General features: G+C 44.0%; 1 protein-coding gene across 4 annotated transcripts in view; it reads right to left on the bottom strand.

Annotated features, from left to right (window-relative positions):
• Window positions 1–22,287, bottom strand: part of TANC1 (tetratricopeptide repeat, ankyrin repeat and coiled-coil containing 1) — a 222,223-nt gene that overhangs the window by 193,869 nt on the left and 6,067 nt on the right. For all 4 annotated transcript variants that reach the window (XR_008389666.1, XR_008389667.1, XR_008389668.1 and 1 more), the window contains exon 2: window positions 763–851. The gene's annotated coding sequence lies outside the window, so the exon portion shown is untranslated. The remainder of the gene's footprint in view (window positions 1–762; window positions 852–22,287) is intronic.

Raw genomic sequence — 22,287 nt, 5'->3', positions numbered from 1 at the left:
ACACACCAGGACCATCCGAGTGTCCGACCTCTCATCCCAGTGGTCCCACTGCTCCCTGGCCCCCACTCTCCTCTCCTCACCCAGCCTTTTTCCTCTCGCAGTCCTCCCTCTACCAACAACCCCTTCCCCACCCCCCACTCCCACTCTCGAGCCCCTGGAACCGTCTTTCCCTTGTTAAATTCCCTAGGGGTTACTAAAAGAGGCTTTGGAGTTGGGGGGTCTGGCAGTGCACAGTATCCACCATTTTGTGGGTGTATGACCTTGGGCAAGTTGACTGATCTCTTCCAACCTGAGGTGCCTCATCTGTCCAGTAGGGTTTATCCCTGAAAGTGACCAATAAGTTAAAAATACACCTAAAGCATTTAGCAAAACCCAGCACACATTCCTATATTTAATAAATGCCCATTCTGTGCCAGAAAAGTGTTTCCTAAATGGCAATAATTACCATTTTTCCCTCCATTCCTTTTAATTTTTTACTGTGGTAAAAATACATAGAATGTAAAATGTATCACTTTAGCACGCACACACTTCAGTGGCATTAAGTACATTCCCACTGTTGTGTAACCATTACCACCGTCCATCTCTGGTACTTCCCTGGCTTCCTAAACCAAAACTGTATCCATTAAACACTGATCTGCCATCCCGTCTCACCTTCTTTGGCAGGGCCTCTCTCGACGGGGAGGTGCTGGCTGAGCCCATTTCCCTTCCAACCTTGTATAAAAATTCATCCTTCTTTGAGACTCTCACAATTCTGTCACCTACCTATTTTTGGTAACTTCTGTTCACCAGGAAAAAAGGGGGGAGGGACTTCGTCGTTCACAATTTGCTCCTTCGCCACAACAGGTCAGCTCCTAAAGAAACAAGAGCACAGGGGTGAGGGAGGGGGTGGGCGGAGGGGCCTGGCCACACCAGATTAGAAGCCCATGATTTATTAACTCTGTGACCTTGAGCATTACTTAAGCTCTCTGGAGGTTAAGTTTCCTCACCTATAAATGGGGATAATCACTGCACCTATTCACAGTCTGAAGCCCTGAAATCGGGGCTTCAGCCCCTAGTGCCTCCTCTTCCTCTCACTTTACCGCTCTGGAGCCTCTAGCCCTTGGCTCCTGACCCTAGTCAGCCATTCCCTGGCCATGCCTGAGAGTCAGAGGGCACGATCCAGTGATCTTGCTTGCTGACCATAACCTCCTGTCCCTGTGGTGCTGACACCCCCCTCACTCCCTGGACTGGGTCCCCTTCTTCATTCCCTAGCAGTGTGGACCCCACCATTGATTACCTGACTCACCCCACACCAGGGGGAATTGTCTCACCAGGGGGAATTAATGTCACAACTCTACTTCCCTATACCTGAACCCTGGACCCAAAGTTCCCAGAGAAGTCGAACCACTTATGGAGAGATGCCACTACATTCAAATATCTCACACCCAGAAAGGCTCGCAGTACCCTAAAAAAGCCCCTTCCATTCTCCTCGACAACCATCTCAGTCTTTCGTGGGCTTTCTCAGCACCACTCTGGCAAATGCCCTTTCCCCCATTTAACCCAGAAACCAATCAATCCAGCAAGCCTGATACAGTAACACTGCAGCTTCCCTCCCCTGTCCCTCACCCACCACACTTCTACAGGCACAGCCCTGGCTGCTCGTCACTGCTACTCCAAACCGACCTTCCCGTCGGCCCCTCCTGCAGCTCCCTCCTGCATTCCACGCCGCCACCACACTTACCCATCTTGTTCACAAGTGTGCACACACACACAGTTTGCCTTCCACGCCTCAGCTGTCCTCTCTGCCCAACTCACTCCTGCTCACCTAGCTACTTCCTTTAGATGAACCTCAAGAATCACCTCTTCCAGGAAGTCTACCCTCATTCCTCCTCAGATTCCTTTAACTCCGGCAAACCTCACTTTTCCTCTGATTGTGTCTCTCCCTGAGAAGAGAGGCTACATGGTCCATTATGAATCCTCAGGGTCTGGCACATGGAGGGAGGGGTAATAACTACTGAATAAATCAAAGAATGAATGCAACAGCCCTGAAGTGTTTTATTAAAATGTTTTATTAAAAACATGACCAATTACAATTCATCATCAACCACTTACACATGATGCTATACATTTTCTTCCTCTGATCTAAGCTGAGAAACATCCCTTCCCTTTTTCCCAAAACAGATACTCCTTTGATTAAAGAAAAAAACAGAAACAAAACACTAGTTCCTCCTCAACCGGAACAGAAAAGCTAAAGAAGTGGTTTATGAAAACTATCTAGCCGACACTGGCTCAGGTGGTAGTAAGTGCTGCTGTCCAAGCTGAAGCCGAGAAAGGGAAGCTCACCTCAGGCGGCTGCTCGGGGAGGCGCGGACACTCAAGTGCTCAGTAAGAAAACTCACCATAGTAAGTCTCAGATCTATTTATAAGGCAAGGGAGGAGGAGGAAGCAGGTAACTCCAATGGAAATTTCCTTCCTTTGTTTAGTTTTACTTCAGGTACAGTTTCTACACTAATTTCTCAAAACAAACTTAGGAGGATTTATTTTATAGGAAGTAATTTTGAAGGGCCCCAGGGAGCCGCAGATGGTACCTTGGGGCCCATCTGCTTAAGGATGAAAGCTTGGTGTACACCATTACATCACTCTGACCTTCCTCAGCAACTTCCTACCCAACAAAACCTAGATGTTTGCTCTGTCAACAAGATATTTGTGTTTGTCCCCAGCCTCCGGCTTTGGTTCCTCATTAGTTTTTAAATCATTATGCACCCGAGCTGAATAGGACTACTGTTAGCAGCTGTAAGGTCCTCTTCTGGGCAACTCCCCAAGTCTGTGGCCTTTGGGGCGTGATTTCTGTCCCTTCCGGATAATTACACACTCTCCTGACTGATGAGCTGATCAGTCCTACCCCCATGGAGAGCTGAAGCTGCTCTCTTTCTGCTCTACGAATTTTCCCAGAGGGCCAGAAGGGAGGGAACAGTGGCCAGGGCTCTCTCCCCTAACAACTGCTCAGGCGTGCTACATGGCGGCTCGGGCACTCAGCACTGTCCCTTCCAGCCACCTGGAAAGTGGTCTGCATTGGTTAATGCCAGTGCAGGAACTGGAAACACAGGCCAAGAGAATGGCTGCTATTTCCTGGACACTCACAGACCCCACAATGGCCTAATGCCCCCCACGCACAAAACCACTTCAGTCAAGCCATGTCCCCTAATGACACACATCTGGAACTGCCACATGACCTGCATCCTGCACCTTTTCACCCCTCCTCTCTGCTCAGCAGGGCCCGATGACAGACACAGTGCCAACTCTGAATACCTTGGTAGGCGCTGGCTGGACGGTAGATGCTGGTTGGACGGCAGCCATGGTGGAAGTTACACTTTAAACAGGTTTTTGTTTTTTTGGTTTTTTTTAGGGGCAAGGGGATTATGTATTTTGATGTTTGCAACTTACTTTGAACTAGTTTTTAAAGTAAGGTGGATAGCTAGGTAGGTATGTAATGAAGCAGAGATGAGAAAATCTGAACTGCAGACTCTCGGTTGTGCGCGTGTGGGTGTTCGCTGCACACTGCTTTCAACTGTACATGGGAGTGTTTCATAGTTGAATGCTGGGGGGACATGTTTTTAGTGTCTTTAAAAGATAACTGAAGTCCGTACGTCATTTGGGTTTCACCAAGTTTTCCACTAACGAGTACCCCTTTCCCGTTCCAGGCTCCACATCCGGGATTGCCATGTCTCCGCAGCCTTTCCCGTTCCAGGCTCCACATCCGGGATTGCCATGTCTCTGCAGCCTTCTCGGGTCTCTCTTCCAAGACGGCCACGGCCACGGTTCTGAGGAACACAGGTCAGTTACTGTGTCTCATGTCCCTCAGCTGGAATCCGAATGAAGCTCTTCTCACGGTCAGACTGAAGTTAGGAGTTTTGGTGGGGAAACCACACGTACAAAGTGCCCTTCTCATCATGTTAGATTAAGGGTACATGCTAATAACGTGACTTTCTGCTGGTCACGTCAACCGTGATTATTTGGTTAAGGCAAGGTTTGTCAGGTTTCTCCACCATCACTTTACCTTTACCCCTTGCCATGGTCTATCCTTGAGAAGTGAGTCACTAAGTTCAGCCCATACTTAAGGTGGGGAAATTCGCCCCCTAGCACCTGGGTAAGTAGCTACATAAATTATTTGGAATTCTTCCACAAGGAAGACAGTTCTTCTCCCCATATACATTCATGTGTATTTATTTCACACTGTGGGTTATAATGCGGTACTACACTGTTTACTGTTGCTTAAATCCTTCCAGCTTTGCCTATCAGGAGCTCTCTGAGACTGGCTCCTGTCCTCTGACATGCCCGCATCCTTTGTTCTTTGAGCCCTTCCTTATATTCTGGCAAAATAAGATGCTCCAGGCCTATAATTATCCATTTCTCCCAGGAGCCCTCGTTACTTTTACTGGAGAATGGTGTTTAGAAACCAAGATCTGGGTGTGTTGTTGCTTCTGCGTGTTGCTGCTTCCCAGCCCTCCCAGGGGACACATCTGGGAAAGGTGTCTCAGTATACGAACCGGTGTACCCACCACACATCTGCAGTGATTCCTGTATCTATATTAAGCTAAGCATAAATTCATACTGATGTCTCCAACTCTGACTGAGTCCTGTATGGCTCACTGTAGCCTCTTGCCCTTGCTAATCTGTGACCTCCCTCTCCGACAGTGAGAAAGCCAGTTCTCACCATCTACCATCCGCTTACTTATTTGTTCCACTCCTGAATACATGTATATAGTTTTAGAGTTGTTAACCTGCACACCCATGACAAACAACCTTACCAACTAGGGTACAGTGTGAATGTACAGTTCCTTTTGTTCTAGCCTCACAGTGTCTGGTCAAAACACCATTTTCCAAAGTTACTCAGGTTCACGCCTTCTGTCCTCGCCCCCTTAGCGGAGGCTCTGTCATCCTCGTAGATCAGGTAGATTCTGTGTCGTGGTCTGCACTCACCCCTCCCTGACTTTTTGTTTTTATTTTGTATACAGTTCTTGCATAAAGTTCTTTTTCTTTTCTAGTTTTATTGAGGTTTATCTGACAAATAAAATTGTAAGATATTTACAGTGCATAATGCGATGTTTTGATAGAATATATACATTGTGAAAGGATAAAGATTCCTCCCAGATTAATTCACAAATCCACCTCATTTATTTACTTTTTTGGTGGGAACATTAAAACTTTCTTAGCACATTTAAATTATATAATATTATACAATACAATTTTTGTGAACTAGAGTCACGATGTTATACATTAGGTCCTCAGACCTTATTCACCTTACAGCTGAAAGTTTGTGCCCATCTACCAAACACTCCATTTCCCCCACCCACAGTCCCTGGAAACCACTTTTCTACTCTGTTTCTATGAGTTTGACTTTCTTTCAGGAATCCACATAGAAATGATATCATGTACTGCTTGTCTTTCTCTGTCTGGCTTACTTCACTTAGCATAATACCCTCTAGGTTCATCCATGTTGCCACAAATGACAGGATTTCCTTCTTTTTTTAAGGCTAAATATTATTTCACTGTTTATATACACTGTTTTCTTCATTCATCTGCTGATGGATGCTTAGGTTATCTGCTCAAGTTCTTTAGTGCCTATTTTACCGAAGTAAGTAGTCCATTTAACTATGTGATATTGCTTTCTAATAGTGTACACATTTTATTTTATCCTTACTACTTTAACACATTTCTGAGTGTACCCCTCAACGACGTTTCCAGACCACAGTGATTACTGGGACACTAATAAAATAAACAGATTCTACAAGTTTATTTTTTTAAATTCCTATGTTAAGTTGATTTTAACCCAGTTTAACTGCTGGAGGTCTTTCAATATAACTGTAGAAAGTGACTGTTCATTGCATTGTTATTTCAAATTTAATAATAAGTAGTTAAAAATTATGTCACACCTATAGGCTGAAATATGCAATATATGCAATCATTAGAATCATCTGTAGAATGCATATGAGTTAACATGCACCATATGTGTATGTAAAAGACAGCAAAACTATACAATAAAAAGTAAAGCATGTCATTTAACATACACAGTATACGAATACATCTATGAAAAAAAAGCTTTGAAGAAAGGACACATGCCAAACAAATTCTTTCTTAAGTTCCTTCTTGTCTTATTTGTAATTAAAACTAAAGGAGAGAAGACTGTTTATTGTGTGGGTAACTTTATAGAGGATTCTTCTAAGTCAGAAAGTATTGGACCAGACAAAGGGGAAGAAACAAAACCAGCTGCTGTGCACCAGGCTCCACATCACATTTAGGTAGAAGATGCAAAGAATGTGAGCAAAAAGTATGGTGGATGCCCTGGGGTCAGCTACAATCTGAAACTAGCATATAAAAGGTGAAGACAGTGGCCCCTGTGCTAACATGTTCACCACGGACGGAAGTAGAGTAGAACTGAGAGCTCTCTGGGAAGCACCGTGAGAAATGGAGGGCATGGATGGAGTCTTACAGGACAGAGAAGATTTAAACTGGGACTGGTGGGCATTAATACGTCCACCCATTCACCTGGAAGCCTCCTCGTTATCCCAGTCTATAAAAACCCAAAGTCGGCCTGAAGCAGCCACAGGGACAGCTTCAATGAAAGTGTCCCGCCCTCTGACAATCAGCTCAGGGGCTAGGTGTGGGGAGGATTACCTAATAGGATCTGGTTAGCCTCTAGCAGATCTGATAACGCTCCAATGTCTGATAACAACCGGAGCCTAACTTTGGGTTTTCAAAGATTAGCATATTACATTGGAATTTATACTATATCTCTACAAAAAAAAAACCAAAGTGCTTTCTAAAAGAGATTAACACAAACAAACACATGGTTATCATCCATTCCACTGAAAAAGTTCAATGGTAATAATGACCAACTCTCAGCTTGTAACGGTCAGTGCACAACCCTGTGCCCACCAGCCAGCTGCCTCCAGAACAGACCCCACACAGGTGTCAATGCAGAGAGAGCCCGAGGGCGACCTTACACAAACACAGGCACAACTCGCCCAGGGACTAGGAGGAACTAGCATTTGCTGAACATTTAACTGCAAGCCAGTTGGTGTTTTACACACTTTATCTCAGTCTTCACACCAGCAAGGCAAGGATTAGCCCCATAAATGGCCACTTGGTTCAAAATTAGCAAAACATAAATTCCCATTCAGCTCTGCCCAGCTGCAAGCCTGCCTGATATCTTCCCACTTACAACGGTGTCACATGTATCGACAAACTTAAAAAGCAGACTGAACAATACCTTTAGTATCGCTTCTAAAAAAATCTAATCTGTTTTCCTCAAAATAGTTTTTATAATATAAATGATGTGTGATGGATGCCAAGAATTTAATTTAAAAATCTAAAAGCATACTCTCAAGCCCCAGTGCAATAGTTAACTACTTCTGATTTAGCAAAATAATATTCCAAAGCGCACAAATAAAACAGCTTAACTGAAAGTTTTAAAAAAATGATTGCAAATCTAAAATATTAAAAACAATTTTTTGCTCAATGAAGACTTCAAATTGAGACATGAACATCCAGATGGATTATTTTCGACTCTCATGAGGCCGAATCTAGACTGTGTTCTAAAATGAATTACCCTCTCCCTCTCTGGATCCTTCTCCCTGCTTCCACTGATTCTCCCCGCCCCCCAAAAGAGGTTCTGCTTCTGCTCTAAACTGCAAAACAACAGTTCTATTCTGTGACCCATAAACCACGAAGTAAAAAAGGTGAGGACCCACTGACAGTTCCATCTCCACTGTCCTGAGACAGACACCCCCCCGGGAAGTTAAACCAGGTATGGCAAGTGCACCAGAGCTACTTCCCCAAGCCACCTGCAGAGTTCTTCATGTTGAAACGAGTTAGTCCCATGAGCGATGATTTAGAAAGACCCTGTGGTACCCGCACTGCCGATGTGTGTGCAGCAGCAGTGCCAGCCCTCAGCGTGCTCCTTCACACGGGAGGCACTCCTGTGCTATTTATAACAGAGCAAAAGCAATTTAGGATAAAAGACATTGTTTCCTACTTAGAAAAAAAAGAAGAGAACTTTAGTAATTGACTTCTAAAAAATTTAAGAAGAAAGATTAAGGGTTGAAATTTATAAGTGGAGAGAAAGCAAATACTTATATTTTTATTTTTTTAAGAGTACAGAAAGATGTTTTGTGTGGCTTTAAAATATGGATTATATAAGTAATATGTAAATAATGAAAAAACAGTATGAAAGGAATGTTTTAAATAGGAAAAACTGCCCAGTCCTCCACCCACGGAGCTGTCATACTTTTTTCCTGTGTACACACACACACACACCGTTGAAGGGGCCTGGCCTAGAACCTACACACAGTAGGCCCTTCAATGTGCCAAACCATACCTAATACAGACTTTGCAGGGGAAGGAAAAGCGAAAGCATGTTCACAGCGTGCACACTATTCTACAACCTGCTGTCATTCTCCAACAACGGTGCACAGAAGACACCTTCCACATCACTCCCCTAAGCTCCCTCCTACCCTGCACAAAGCTCCTTATCATCCCACAGCATGGGTGACAGTGTTTTCCCCCAAGTTCCTTTTGAGGTAAACATTTGGTTTTCCCTTTTTTGTTGTTTTTAAGCAACACTGCAATGAATGTGTGTGTGCCTGTATAAAAAAACTTCATGTGTTTATATAATTATTTCCTGAGTAGAAATTTCTAGAACTCAAATTGCTGGGTCAAAGAGCTGGCGTGTTTCCATCAGCACATGGACGGACTGTCCTCCACGACAGCTGTCTCCATATACCCTCCCAACACTGGGTGAGAGTACTCATCTGCCCATCACCCCTACCAACACTGGTATCATCCTTTTTCACCAAAGCATCAACAAAAAAGTTAAATTCACTGAACCCCCATCATGTGCCAGGTGCCATCTCAAAACCCTCTGGGAATGACAATAGCCCTGTGGAGATAGGCAGGTGCCCACATACACTTTAGACCGGTTTAACTGGCGGGAAACACACACCCAGAGATGTTAAGTAATTTGCCCAAGGTCATACAAGTTGTCAGAGATACTGCTGGGGTTTGAACCCAGTTCATTTATGACCAGATACAACACCCTAGAGCAATTCAATTTCATAAAAAGGTCAAAATCCTGTTCCCTCACTCTAAATGCAACCCTGTGATCTCCTTCCCCAGCAAAACCTGCTGAAAACTCTGGTTTCAGGAAAAGTGGAAAACCTGCTGGGCTGGAGTTGGGAGAACTGAGCTCATGGCTGAGCTCAGCTCTGTACAGGTAGCTGCTGTGGGACTGTGGGAAGACTGCTTAACCTAAGTCTCTTTCCTTGGCTGAAAACGACCCATTTCTACCACCTCTATCATAAAACGTTGTCGTAAAGCCCAAAAGGAACATCCATTCCTTCAAAGACACTTGCTCAGCCGTTTCCCTGTGCCCTGCACTGCGGCAACCAAGAGGCCACCCCGCCCCACGGGTCGAGGAAGAGAGACACCAGAAAACCGAGCAGCCGAGATGGAGAACGGCTGGGCCCCGGGCTGAGCGCATCCTGGGGTCCGCGGGTAAAGGAGTCGGGGCGTTCCACAGCAGTGGGGCTACTCCAAAGGACAAGGAGAACCACCACACTGCACTGGGGAAAACGCAGGAAGTCACATTAAGCAGAAAAGCCTACACGTAATGTATATTTTGGTTACAGTCATATTTTTTGCAGACGTGTGTGCAAAGAGTGGAAGGAAGTAAGATCCTGGATGTCGTAGCGAAAAAACATCATTCTATTCCCTCCCTTTCCAAACTGTACGATGCATCATTCTAACATTTCTAGCTCCTAACACACTTTAATTGCTATGAGAACACAGATGGTAGTGATTAATTCTGGCTGAAACTACGTGTGTGAGAGTGGGACCTCTAAACCCCCTGCGAACGGCGTTATTGTCAGACTACGAAACAGCCGAGCGCTCCGCGTGACGGCAGCCCAGTGCGGCGGCACGGGGTATTTTTACTCTCTGCTGCTGGTTTCCGGCTCACCCGATAACGCACAGTATCAGTCGCCTCTTTGCAGTATTTTCTCTTCTTAAAAGAAATGCCCTCACGGGGCAAAGGGCCAACTAGCCCAAAAGGGTCTGCAGGAAAGCTGAGGGCTGTTATGTCCCGGACCACCGTATCCCTCCTAAAGTCAACTGCCATGAGTAGTTTCTCACATATGCATCTTCCAAAGATACTCTATGCGTTGATGTCGTTTTCATCTAATATTATTCTTGGCGCTTTCTCCTTAAGATCACATATAAACCGTCTTTTAACACCTGCAGACCACTGTATTGTATGGATACGGCATTTATCTCATCAGACTATGCACTATAAAAATGCCTGACAATGCTATTAAACACTACATAATCATTTTTCCTTACATTTTGATTTTCCAACCTTGCAAGGCACCAGAACCTTCACAGACACCAGGCTTTCTGGGCTCACTTCCCAGGGCTCCCTGCTTCCAGCCAAAATCAGGCTGAGTACAGTTCTACATACTCCATCCATTGCTCATGCTGTCGCTTTGGCTGAGACCCATCCCACCTTCTTTGGCTTGGCTGATTCTTACTCAATCCTTCAAGAGAGGGCTGAGATAGAAACTCCTTCTGAAAGTGGAGGCTCTCCCAACCCTCGGGACAGAGGAAATGTTCCTGCATCAGCTCCTGTCACAGCCTAGGTCTTGGCACTTGGTCTCTGCGTCAATCCGGGTGTCAGTCTTGACCACCAGATTTCAAGTTCCTCCAGGACAGAAACCGCATCTCACTAATCTTTGTGGTGGCCAGAGTTTAGAATGAAGTCTGGCACACTAAGGGTATTTAACACCCACTGAATCAAGCTGAAATGAGTAAGGGAAACTTCTGAACACCTATTCAGGTACCAAGCCCTCCCTACTCTGGATGCACTGTATAAACATTATTTCTCACTGAGTACGATTCCCATTTTACAGATGAAGAAACCAGGGCCCTGGAGTTAAAAAAAAAAAAATTGTCCAAGGGCACAGGGAGGCCTGAAATCTGAACACAAGTCTATTTTACTCCAGAATCACTGATCTTTCCACATGTAAGCTGTTTGCTTACATGTTTTGATGCTGAAAGTTAAGTGAAGAGGTCACATAGAGTCCTGAAGGACAGCACACCTTCATAATAATTTCGGATAATCTAAGGGCACTGTAGTCCTCCAAAATATTCAGTCACAAGCAATCTAGAATGTAGAAGTAAATGGCAGAAAAGAGGAGGTTATGAACAAGCAAATCTTATCCTCAGCACCCACAAATGTGCACTCAGCGTACCCAGGCAGAGTCTTCCAGGAGGCGTTAAAAACAAAAAGAACACACAGTCTTAAGCAGCTGTAATATTCCTATTCAATTCTACCAGCTTGCTCTCTCTATACCTTCGGTGACGTCCAACTTCACAGCACCTAGTCCCCATACAAGTCACTAACGCTGGCCTTCGTGCAAGCGCCCTTAAGAGATTTCAAATCTGACCAATTCTGCACAGACACAGCTACCCAGGAATGCCTGTTCGTGGGCCAGGGGCAGGACAAGGGGGCAGCACTGTGAGGCGGGTACCAAGGACCTGTTAACGGCCTGTGAGACCGGGGGCCAGACAGGGATCCTCATCTGAAAACTGAGTGTCTGGGTGTAGCAAGAATGCCTGCTTTCTCCTAAACCCTTTAAGAGAATGGAATTAGATCATTTAGAAAAGGAACCAGCAGAGTCTGGCACCAAGTCGAGGGCTCAGTTGGCTTTTCTTCAGTGACTGAACAAACTAACCAGAGAGCAAGCCGACCTCCTCCTGTCCCCTCAGCAGGGCAGGGAGATAGGAAGCTCTGTGACTGACGCAGGAAGTAGAAATGGCATTTAGCAAAGGTGGGAAAACAAGAGGAAGCTGCTCCTCCCTCCCACAGATGAGAAAAAATGAACTAGTCAGCAGCAAGCAGTCAATGAACACCAACTTTGTTCACTAGGGGAGACAGAGGAGCAAAAATTATCCCCAGGGTAACCACGTACCAACAAAAAAGACACATAGGCTGAAAACAAAAAGTAAAACAAAACAAAAAACCCTTTCTTTCCTATTATCAGCCACAACCGAATCAGAAAGAATGCCTCCAGATTCCAGCAGAAGCAAGAGTGAGGTGAGGTGACGGCTGTAAAGAAGCGCAGTGCACCTCCGCCCAACTGCACGGCCCAACTGGAGGAGGAGGCACCGGCGGCTGCGTGGCGCACTCTTCGGGGGCCCTCCCTCCCAAGGTAAGGGAGTATGACTGGGTTCACATCTCTGCGTTTTGACTTTACATCACTAATTCCCAAAACAACTTTCAAAAGTACCCGCCTTCCAAAGTCACAGAAAACAAGCTCAGGGAGACAGGGTTACGCACAGACAGAGTTGGAACCTGAGCCCGGTCTCTCTGGCTTCCAAGCTTCCACTCACCCGAAAAAGGCACGACTTGTGGGGTTGGGGGTGGGCAAAATGGGTGAAGGGGGTCAAAAGGAACAAACTTCCACTTATAAAATAAATCAGCCCTGAGGACATAACGTCCACCATGGTGACTGTTGTTAACAATGACACGTATGGTAGACCGGTCACTGAGAGAGAAAACCTTAAAATTTCTCATCGCAAGGACCAAGCACTTATACCTATGTGTGGATGTTAAGTAGACTTACTGTGGTGCCCACTTGGCAATCTATACAAATATCGAATCATTATGTTGTACGCCTGAAACTAACAACTAACTGGTTATTTGTCGATTACATCTCAATTTTTTCAAAAACATACAACTGACAGAGAGGAAGGGGAGAAAGGCCTCAGACTGAGGTAATGACTAAAAGCAAGTCTAACAACCCGTTGGGTGATGGGGTTTAAAATCTAGATTTCAAAGAGTTGAGTACTTTTCAGTGACTCATTTTCCACTTTATTGAGATATTATTGACATATATGCAGGTTTAAGGTATATGTGATGATTTGATACACGTCACAAAATGATTACCACAATTAGTTAGGTAACACCATGAGCCCATCATATTCTTACTGTGTGTCTGTGTGTGTGTGTGTGGCGATAACATTTAAGATCTGCTTCCTTAACAACTTACAAATACAGAACACAGCTTTGCTAAGTAGAGTTTGCCGTGCTGCATATTAGAGCCCCACTCAGTGACCTCGATCTGTGACAGCCGAGGCTGTTCCTGGACACACCAAGAGCCCCAGGGCATTACTCCTCACTCCCCACATCTTGGGTTCCCTCACTCAACCTTCTTTTTCGTAAGTAAGAAAAACACTCAGCATCCCATTTCACTAGAAATCTCTTGCCAAAGGTCCACTTAAAAGGCAAAACCAAACCCAATTTTTAAGGCTTGCTACTTTTGAGTATTAATCCAAATAACTAAAAAGCATCCTTGGCAGAATTAAATATTAATGTACCTAAGTTCCTAAAAACAAGCAATTTCCCTAGGTGTTGCTTTTTACCACAAATCAACATCATGTTGTTTAAGGAGCTGTCAAAAGCGCCCTGACCAAAGGGAAATTAAAAAACAGCCTTAGCCATTCACCGCCAAACACTCTCCAAAGTACAACCCTGTCACCCCCGCTTCACTCCACCCAGGACCTTGACAGAAACGCAGACCAATAAACCCCACTCCCAACTCCCCAAAGCCATGCCTACAGGCAGGGCCTGGAAATGTGGGGTCAGAATAAGTGCCCCTGGTGATTCCTGGGCACAGTACCATTTAGGACTAAGGCTTACAGGAGTGGGGGCTACTTCCCTACCCCCTCCTACAGAAGTTCTATCTCAACCCTACCCTGAGGACTTAAAGGAGTTTTCTACAGGGATGCTGGGATGCTGCTCCGAGAACCAAATTTCCAACTACCTACTGGGCATTTCCACCTGGGTATCCCAGAGGAGCCCCAGACGCTGCCTCTGCCCTCCTGAGAGAGTCCTCGGGTGCTTGTGTCACTCACTGTCCACACGGTGCTGCCCCACCTGGAAACAGCCTGGCCCTCTCTCTTCAGTCAGCTGCCAAGCACAGCGAGTCCTCACCAAACATCACCCCGGGTTCTGTAACTTTAAGTGAAACGATGCATAAGGAAGTCATTTTGATCACAGACTAATTGATACAAACAAGAGTTCAGTTTCTACAGCATCTCACTGCATCACAGCAGTGATGAAATGACCTTGAATGAAATGATGTTATTCAAGGCCCTGCTGTCTTCCTTTCCTGGTCTGGAAGAAGCTTCCACCCCGCCCCCAAAGTCACCTCCCCTGTTCAGCCTTCTCTGTGTTCTCACCCTCTCTGTGGTAAAAGCACGGTGCCCTGAAACCTCGGGACTGCCGACCTGAGTTCAGATCTTGGCTGAGCCAGGTGACCTTGAGCCCATTTCCTTCTCTGCAGAATGAGGATGACAAGAAGAGCACTCCGTGAAAAGTTTTTTGCTTAGATTACATGACTTAATGCCCCCAAAATGCACAACAAAAGGCATTCACCGACATTAGCTCTCTTCCCCTCACTAACTCCAGCTCCAACATCATCTCTCACCTGACCTACTTCAAAAGCCTCATAACGCGGAGCCCTGCTGCCCATCTGTCCCCATGCCAGTCTCTCCTCCGCACCACCGCTGCCAGAGCTTTTCTCCAACACACAGCTCTGATTACATCATCTCTCTGCTTTAAAACCTCTGAGAGCTATCGCTTACTTTACAGGATCGAGTCCATACTTCTTAGCCTGGCATGCAGGGCTTTTTGCAATCTGCTTCTCTCTTCCCTGCCACTGCACCCAAATGCCAAGCACCATCTGTTCTAGTAACAACACCCCAAACATGACTTGTATTTTCATGCTTGGAGCTTCTGCTCATGGTGCTTCCTTCACAGAAAGCCCCTTACCCTCTTTCTCCCCACCTGGCAGAGTGTTACACATCCTTCACCTCCTCCTTGGTGCCCTCTTCTTCCTCCTCCTGCACCTCCACCTCCTCCCCCCGCCCCTCCCTCTAGTCTCCTGCTGCACATGTGTCTCTCTAACACGTGTCCTGTGCATGCACTCGCTTCCTGAGACACAGAGCCAGGCCCCACACTCGGAAGGGCGCAGTGACAGCCCTCAGGAAACATTTGTTGGAAAAATGAATGCAAGACTCCCACCACCCTTTGACAAATGTGAACAGTTTCTAATTTGTCAAACAGTTAACACCTTCATGGTAACTTTTTACTTCTATAACTCATAAGGATATTATATTTGTTGGGCTAGTGAAGGCTGCTCTTAATGAAGGAAGCAAAAAAATGTCACCCTGTAAAGGTGAAATGTCTCTAAAAATTCCATCGGCTCAGAAGGCGATCACTACCCCTCTAGAAATGGTGTCTCCTCCCTTTTTCCAAGATGGGAGAGAGAAATCGTGGTCTTTGATTCCTCCTCACTTGACTTGCGGTATGGAGAGCTGGGCAGTTTAAGGAATCCCTATTGCCTAAACAAAACATTTCCAAAAGGAAAAGATAAATAAAATGGCTTCTTAATGGCCCGGAAAAGGTGTTAAAAGCTCACAAGCAGTGGGCCTTGCGTTTCCTTAGGCCGGGCACTGAGTTCACTGTCAGAGAACAGGTACTGTGTGGGCGGGGCGCAGCGTGAGCCTGGGTCTCCCTGAGACCCTCCTAGTACCACACCAGCCAGGAGCAGAGCCAAAGGCCCCCCACACTTGGAGGCAGCTGATACAGGGAAACACTTCTTGGTTTACCCATAAATGCCAAGAAGGCAAGGCCCATAAAGGTCCACTCAAGCAGCTCCCGAACTGTTCCTTTTCTCCTGTTCAAAACTCAGGCTACATTAATTCTCCCTTTACATGAGTCTTTAACAGGGCACACCGGCAGTAAGGAGAACTCTCCCCCCCTGCCCACCGTGAGGACGAGCCCCTGTAGGGGAGCACTGCCCCTCCGCTGCGGGAAGCCTGCTCTCCTGGCTGGCGCATAAACACACGACTTGAGTGTGGCTCTACAGACCTACTCCATCTAAATAAAACAAAGCTTAATGTTCTAATCTAAACCACACTCAACAAAACAAAACTCTGCTGCAGTCAGTGGAGCGTCTCATGTTCTCACAGTCTTATTAAATAAATGGATTTTGAAAATATTCATCTTAATTAAAACCAGTCTGTTTGTTAGCAATACCCTCATGCCAATAATAAAATACCGCTTTTTTCCTTTGGTTCCTTTTTCTCTATAAATTACCATCTAAAACTGTCCCACTTGTTTGTTCAAAACATTTCATATAAACATCCAGTTGTTTTAATATAAGCAGCCAACTAACTATACAGATTATCTTGGAATCAAGGTCTTATCTGTACTTCTGTAACAAGTACCTTAAAACTAGCAGTTTCCAAAACACGGAGAATAAACAAAAACTTCCATTCGACGACTGATCCAGGAAGCTGAATTTTAAAATATGGTTAAGAGGAGGAAAGGAAATAAGAGGACCTGGTTTTGGCACCCGTGAGCCAAGCCTGGCGCCAGCTGCGTGTTTTATATAGGCTTTCACCGTTAGTCTTAGCGTGAACCCTACGAGACAAGACTTACCACCCCATTTCACAGACAGAGAAACAGAGGTCAATTAAACTGCCCAGAGCTACACAAAACCACAGTTCATCTGGCTTCAAAGATCATACTTTTTCACCATACCCTACTTATCTGTATTTTTAAGAGGAAGAGAAAAAAAGAGTGCATGTATATGTGTGTGTGTGTGTGTGTGTGTGTGTGTGTGTGTGTGTGTGTGTGTGTTTAGTGCACTGCTCTAGTTACAAAGTACCTGTTCTGTCCCAGGCACCTTATTATTTAAAACAGGCAAATGTTAATGTATAAAACAGTATTCTTGTCTGCTAAGGGATTAAATATAAGAATGTGCTGGGAAGTGCCTGTGACGGCTACCATTCATCACAGAACCACTTTCTATACGGTCTCCTACTCTTCATTAAGACTCGCAGAACTCCTTTCAGTTTAATTTTTCCCAGATACACAACAAGCACTTGGAAGGATATCAAGGGGGAAAAACTTAAGCAGCAAATTCAGTTAGCATGGTCAGCTACGATAAGAACTTTTATTTACGTGTCTGAGTTTCCAAGACAATGTACATATGAAGTTATCACCCTGAGTCACTTTTGTAAGTTACGTAAATGTTTGATTACTACATTGTACACATGGAACTAATACAATATAATAGGTACATCAGCTGTCATTGAAAATTATTTTTAATTTTAAAGAAATATTATCACCCTGAGGATGTAGTTAGATTTATGGCTGTATTTCAAATTAGCATAAGCATTTATTAAAAAATGTTAAAATTTATCAAATAGAAGTAGAATTAATGTACATTCCTACATTAATGTGCTTAGAAGTCCATCTTTATGGAACAGTGTTTTACCATTACAATTCAGATACCCTGTCATTCTGAATCTAATTTAACCACCAAAAATGTTTAACACCCAAGGCATTTTACCCAAAAGGCACATGGTTTATAGTCTTCAAATCTACTGAAAACTTATATCCATTTAACAAGGCCAACTATTCAGAATATCACCATGTTCCAACCACAACTGGAATAAATTAAACTTGCACTTCTTTGATATACTAATGAAATTAACTTCCGACATACTCTAAGCCCTTACTTCTTTATATATACAAAAGAAGACTACTTACGCATTGCTAAATTAAGGCCTATTTCCAAGTCACACGATTAAAAAGCATAGTCTAGGATCTATTCTTGTCAAAAAGCATTTAACTTGAATCTAAATGTGCCATTAGATTTCATCTCTAGTTCATAGGAAATGCAAGAAACAAAGGGACAGGCAAACAACACCACAGGGAAACAGGTGCAGAACCTGGGAGAGCCTCCAGTCTCTTCTAAAAATCGAGAGGGAGGAGGTGGTGGGACAGTTTTCTTCTGCAGCCACAAAGACTAAAGGGACAGAAACAACAATACACAGTGCGATGTGCGAAGCTTGACTGAATCCTGGTTCCAAAAAACAAAAATGGTGACCAATGACACCTAGGGGACAATGACATGACATTAAGAAATGACTGTGAATTTTACTGAAAGTGATAACATGTAGTGATTTTTTTCCTTAAGTCTGTAGTCACAGATGCATATGAAGGTTTGCCAAGTGAAATAATATGATATCTAGGGTTTAAAAAAATATTTCAGCAAAGTAAACAACCCAACACTGTTCTCTGGCCAAAAGATGCTTTGTGAAAAAGTTTCTACAGCTCAATACATTTGGAAAATATGAAATACTCTGTTCCCCTTCAAGGATATTTAGGATGAACATTAGAAATAAGGGTGCTCAAAATTCCTGCAGTTAAAATAAAAACACCTGTTACACTTTGGTTCACCCAGACACTCACACTTTTCCCCCACATAACATCTATTAATTTCTTGAGAATCAGTTTCCTTTACTGCACTAATTCCCAAAGTGGGTTCCAGAGGAAACTTTGAGGTAAGGCTCTCTAGATCACATGCATGCTTCTAGAACACCAAATAATAATAATAATAAAAATTCACAATTGCATCTATTTGCAGCTTACGTGTCACTCATTTTTTTGTCTTTTATATCTATAAATAAGTAGATGTTTACTCTGTCAGTTAACATGTCTTAATTTTATCAGACTCTTTCTTTAATATGAAATCACCACTATAAAACTTCCCTCAAACACAGTTAAATTTTACTTATTCAAATCCATTTCCTTGGAAACCTCTAATGGAATAGATTTCAAGTTCCTCACAGTTGTCACTATACCTACTTTTCACTTTCAAAACTACCTTGAGATTTTTCAAAGGTTTCCCCGACACTGGAAATAAGTTACAGGCTACATGGTAACAAAACACAAAACAAAGTCTAAAATCAAAATTCTTAAACTCTTTTTCAGGTAGTACTTGAGGGTTTCCAGTAACTTACCTCCAAGTCCCCAGATTTCCATCTTTATGCACCAGAAGTGGTCCCATTCTTATAAACATGGCCTTTGGGTAGCTGAACAACTAGATCCCAAGTCAGATTCACTTTACCACAAATTCTACTTACTTCATGGCTAAAAGTTTTATAGCAAGAACTCAACTAATATCTGGTTGGGGTTTTGTGTTGTTTGGGGTGTGTGTGTGTGTGTGTGTGTGTGTGTGTGTGTTTTAGGAAAACTGCATCCTATTCCATTTAAGAGTCTCAGTACTTTAAAACTTTGGAAATACTCTTCAAAGAAAACAATAATGGCTAACAAAGAAATCTGAGCTAGAAGTCACCGCTACAAGGAAACCATCAAATTTGATGTCTCCCTCGCATCTGGGAGGCAATTTACAATGTTCAAAACCCTTTCATATACATTCTGTCATTTGACCCTCAAAACCCTGGAGAGATGTCTGTTTTCTATCATGATAACATATATTTAACATGGCTCAACTTGAAAGCCGACAACTTGTCAACCCTCAATTATCCTTACCATGGAGAGAATATCGGCATAAATAATCTGATTCAGCCGAGCAGCGCAGCGTCCAACAGGGCGCTCCTGTCTCCCGCCTGGGACGGCAGAGCCAGCCCCCACCATGGGGCCCATCTCCCCTGCTTTTGCTTGGTGGTGGACTTGCAGATAGCTAACTGTTCACACGCACTAGATCTTCCTGCATCTCATCCTCCAGGAGTTTCCCGTCACTCCACAAGGTCAGAAGACTGCTTTGAACTCACTGCATCTGCCCAGGATTGTCCAGTGATGGTTTTGCACCAACATCCCAGGGCGTTTCTCACTTCCATCCATGTCACTGTTCCCATGTGAAAGAAGGACAATGTGTTACCACAGGCAACACATGTGAAGGCAGACAAAACAGCCTTGGGTGAACATGACCCCAGTGCGGATCCTGGATCCTCCCGTCTTGGCATGTGTTCTGCTTGCTCTCAAATCCCCTACATGCATATGGAGCTCTCAAGCTAAGGCTGTCGAGGGCTGGGGGCGCGAGAACCTCCACACAGGAACCAGCCTGGGCTGCCTCCGTTTCTCTGAGAAGAGAAAACCAGCAATGAAAACAACATGACTAAGGCAAGACAGGCCCCTACCATCAAGAAGCCTACAACCCACAGACAAAGCAAAGAGGGCAGGTGGCATGGGGGGTCAACTTAATAATAACAGGCAAAACAAGAAAGATATCATAGAGAAGGTACAAGCAATGTGCTGAGGGGGTTAAATAGAAGAAACCATTTAAATGCAGAAGGGGGAAATCAGAAAAATGTTAATGAGAAAGCAACATTTATTTGAGTGAGGCCCTGCCGGACAATGAAAATTTCAGTCATGGGGGTTTGGAGATCAGCCTCCCCAAAGGCAAAACTGACACACAGTAGGTGATGGTTAGAGAATGGGCAGGAGCTTGAGGCACCTGCAGAGACACAGCGAGGACAACCCGGTCTGGAAAAGACTGGGTTGTGGACCAGATTACGACCCGGACCACAGAGAGCAGTGAACACCGAGAAAACAGAGCTGGCTCTCGTCCTGGCATCAGCTATGCTGCTTTCAGCTGCAAGTAACAAAAGTAAGTGATTGTAACAGATGTAAACTGTGGCCTCTAAACTTTTTTAATCATGCAGCCCTAACAGTAAAAAATTTAACACGCACCCCCAATATGTTTTAAGTTGTACATACAGGGCTGGCAAAAGTAGATCTTCAGTTGTGAGTATGTGAAACACAGTTTATTATTTATTTGTATTATAACTGTAAACCTACTTTTGCCCCCCCTCTGATTTATACATAATTAACACACTCAAGTTACAAATTTCATGTATATACTCATGTAGTATGTACGTAAAACATCCACAAAAAACATTTTCAAGGATGGCAGTGATTCAAACAGTAGTCTTGTTTATTTTTATTTACTAATACAAATCCATTTCTAATTTTGTGCCAACTTAAGACATTTCCTAATCTCCTAATAAGACAAATTCTTGTTCCTGTATACTTACACCATTATCATTACATTTTATTTGCAAGAATCTTTTTAAGCCACTGTCCATTTTGTGAAGTCAGTTTTAATACTAGGTAATAGAATCCATAAATCCACTTACATGAATGGAATTCACCAAAGGCCAAGAATAAGAATGAAGGTACCATTATCAATTTCTCCAGGTTGTACAATGCCCACTCTTCTCTCAGGTGACCTCAAATAATCTGACAGGCAACTTCTGCATCTACCAGCCAGTGTCTGCCAACCACCTTTTAAATATTAATAAAGCCTTAATTGTTTCTAGACAATGTATTAGCATTTTCTTCTATACTGAATCACTGAGCACATTCCACTTTGGAGACTGCTATCTCAAACAATAAAAATTTTTTCTCACAAAAGTTCTGAATCAGAGTGGGTCTAGGATTGGGTCATTGAGCAGCTAAAAACGTCATTGGCACCTACCATCTTTGTCCTCTGTAAGCCCCAGAATATCAACTTGTTTGATTTTGCCGACAACCTTAGGTTCCCAGTATGGTGGAACCTAATAGGTGTCATGTCCCTACCCATTAACCAGTCACTGGCAACAAGGACAGTATTACTGAAGTTGACTTGGCTTATTCAACATGCACTCCCCGGGGTGAAAGACACACTCATCCTATCTTGAAGTACAAGGCCAATGGGAAAGTAGTCAAAAGTCCAATTATGCTGCTGTCAAGTAGTGTGGTACATTATCACAGCAATGGCCTCTGCAATAAATCACATAACCACCAGCACATGAGTGAGCAGCACAAGTAGAAGAACCATCCAGCTGAGCCCTGCTCCAATTTCTGATCTCAGTCAAACAAACAGTTATTGGTTTAAGCCACAAGAAGGGAGGGGAACCCAGATGGGGAATGGGCAACAAACCACCCCTGCCAGAGCTTACTACGCATATGGGACAATGAAGGAAGAAAAAAAACATACTGTTTTATTCCCACAGATGTTTGTTCTTAAATTCAAACTTCTAGTTCGGAGTCAGCAGGCCCTCAATAAACATTAATAATTGATGTTCCTAATCCAAGTAATTTAGAATAAAACATGGCAGAGAAAGAAGCATATAATGGGTTGCATGGGAATAATGACAAATTCCTGAGTCTTTGCAGTAATCCAATACACAAGCTCCTGTATATGCAGCAATTAAGCCCCCAGATAATGTCAGAGAGTCCACTACTCTCAAGACTATGGGGTGCCCATCACAGGAGCACCAAAAATGTTCACACTCTTCAGCACACTGGTATGTTGTTGTGCTCGGCAATACCACTTCTGGAAACATATCATGCATTAGACAGTTTATTTTTGTTTAACCAGCTCCCTCTCC

This window comes from Artibeus jamaicensis, unplaced genomic scaffold (genome assembly GCF_021234435.1).
Source record: "Artibeus jamaicensis isolate MK-2021 breed Jamaican fruit bat unplaced genomic scaffold, CSHL_Jam_final contig_936, whole genome shotgun sequence".
Taxonomy (NCBI): Eukaryota; Metazoa; Chordata; class Mammalia; order Chiroptera; family Phyllostomidae; genus Artibeus; species Artibeus jamaicensis.
The sequence above is the reverse complement of the archived record's forward strand: the minus strand, read 5'-3'. Positions and strand labels throughout refer to the sequence as shown.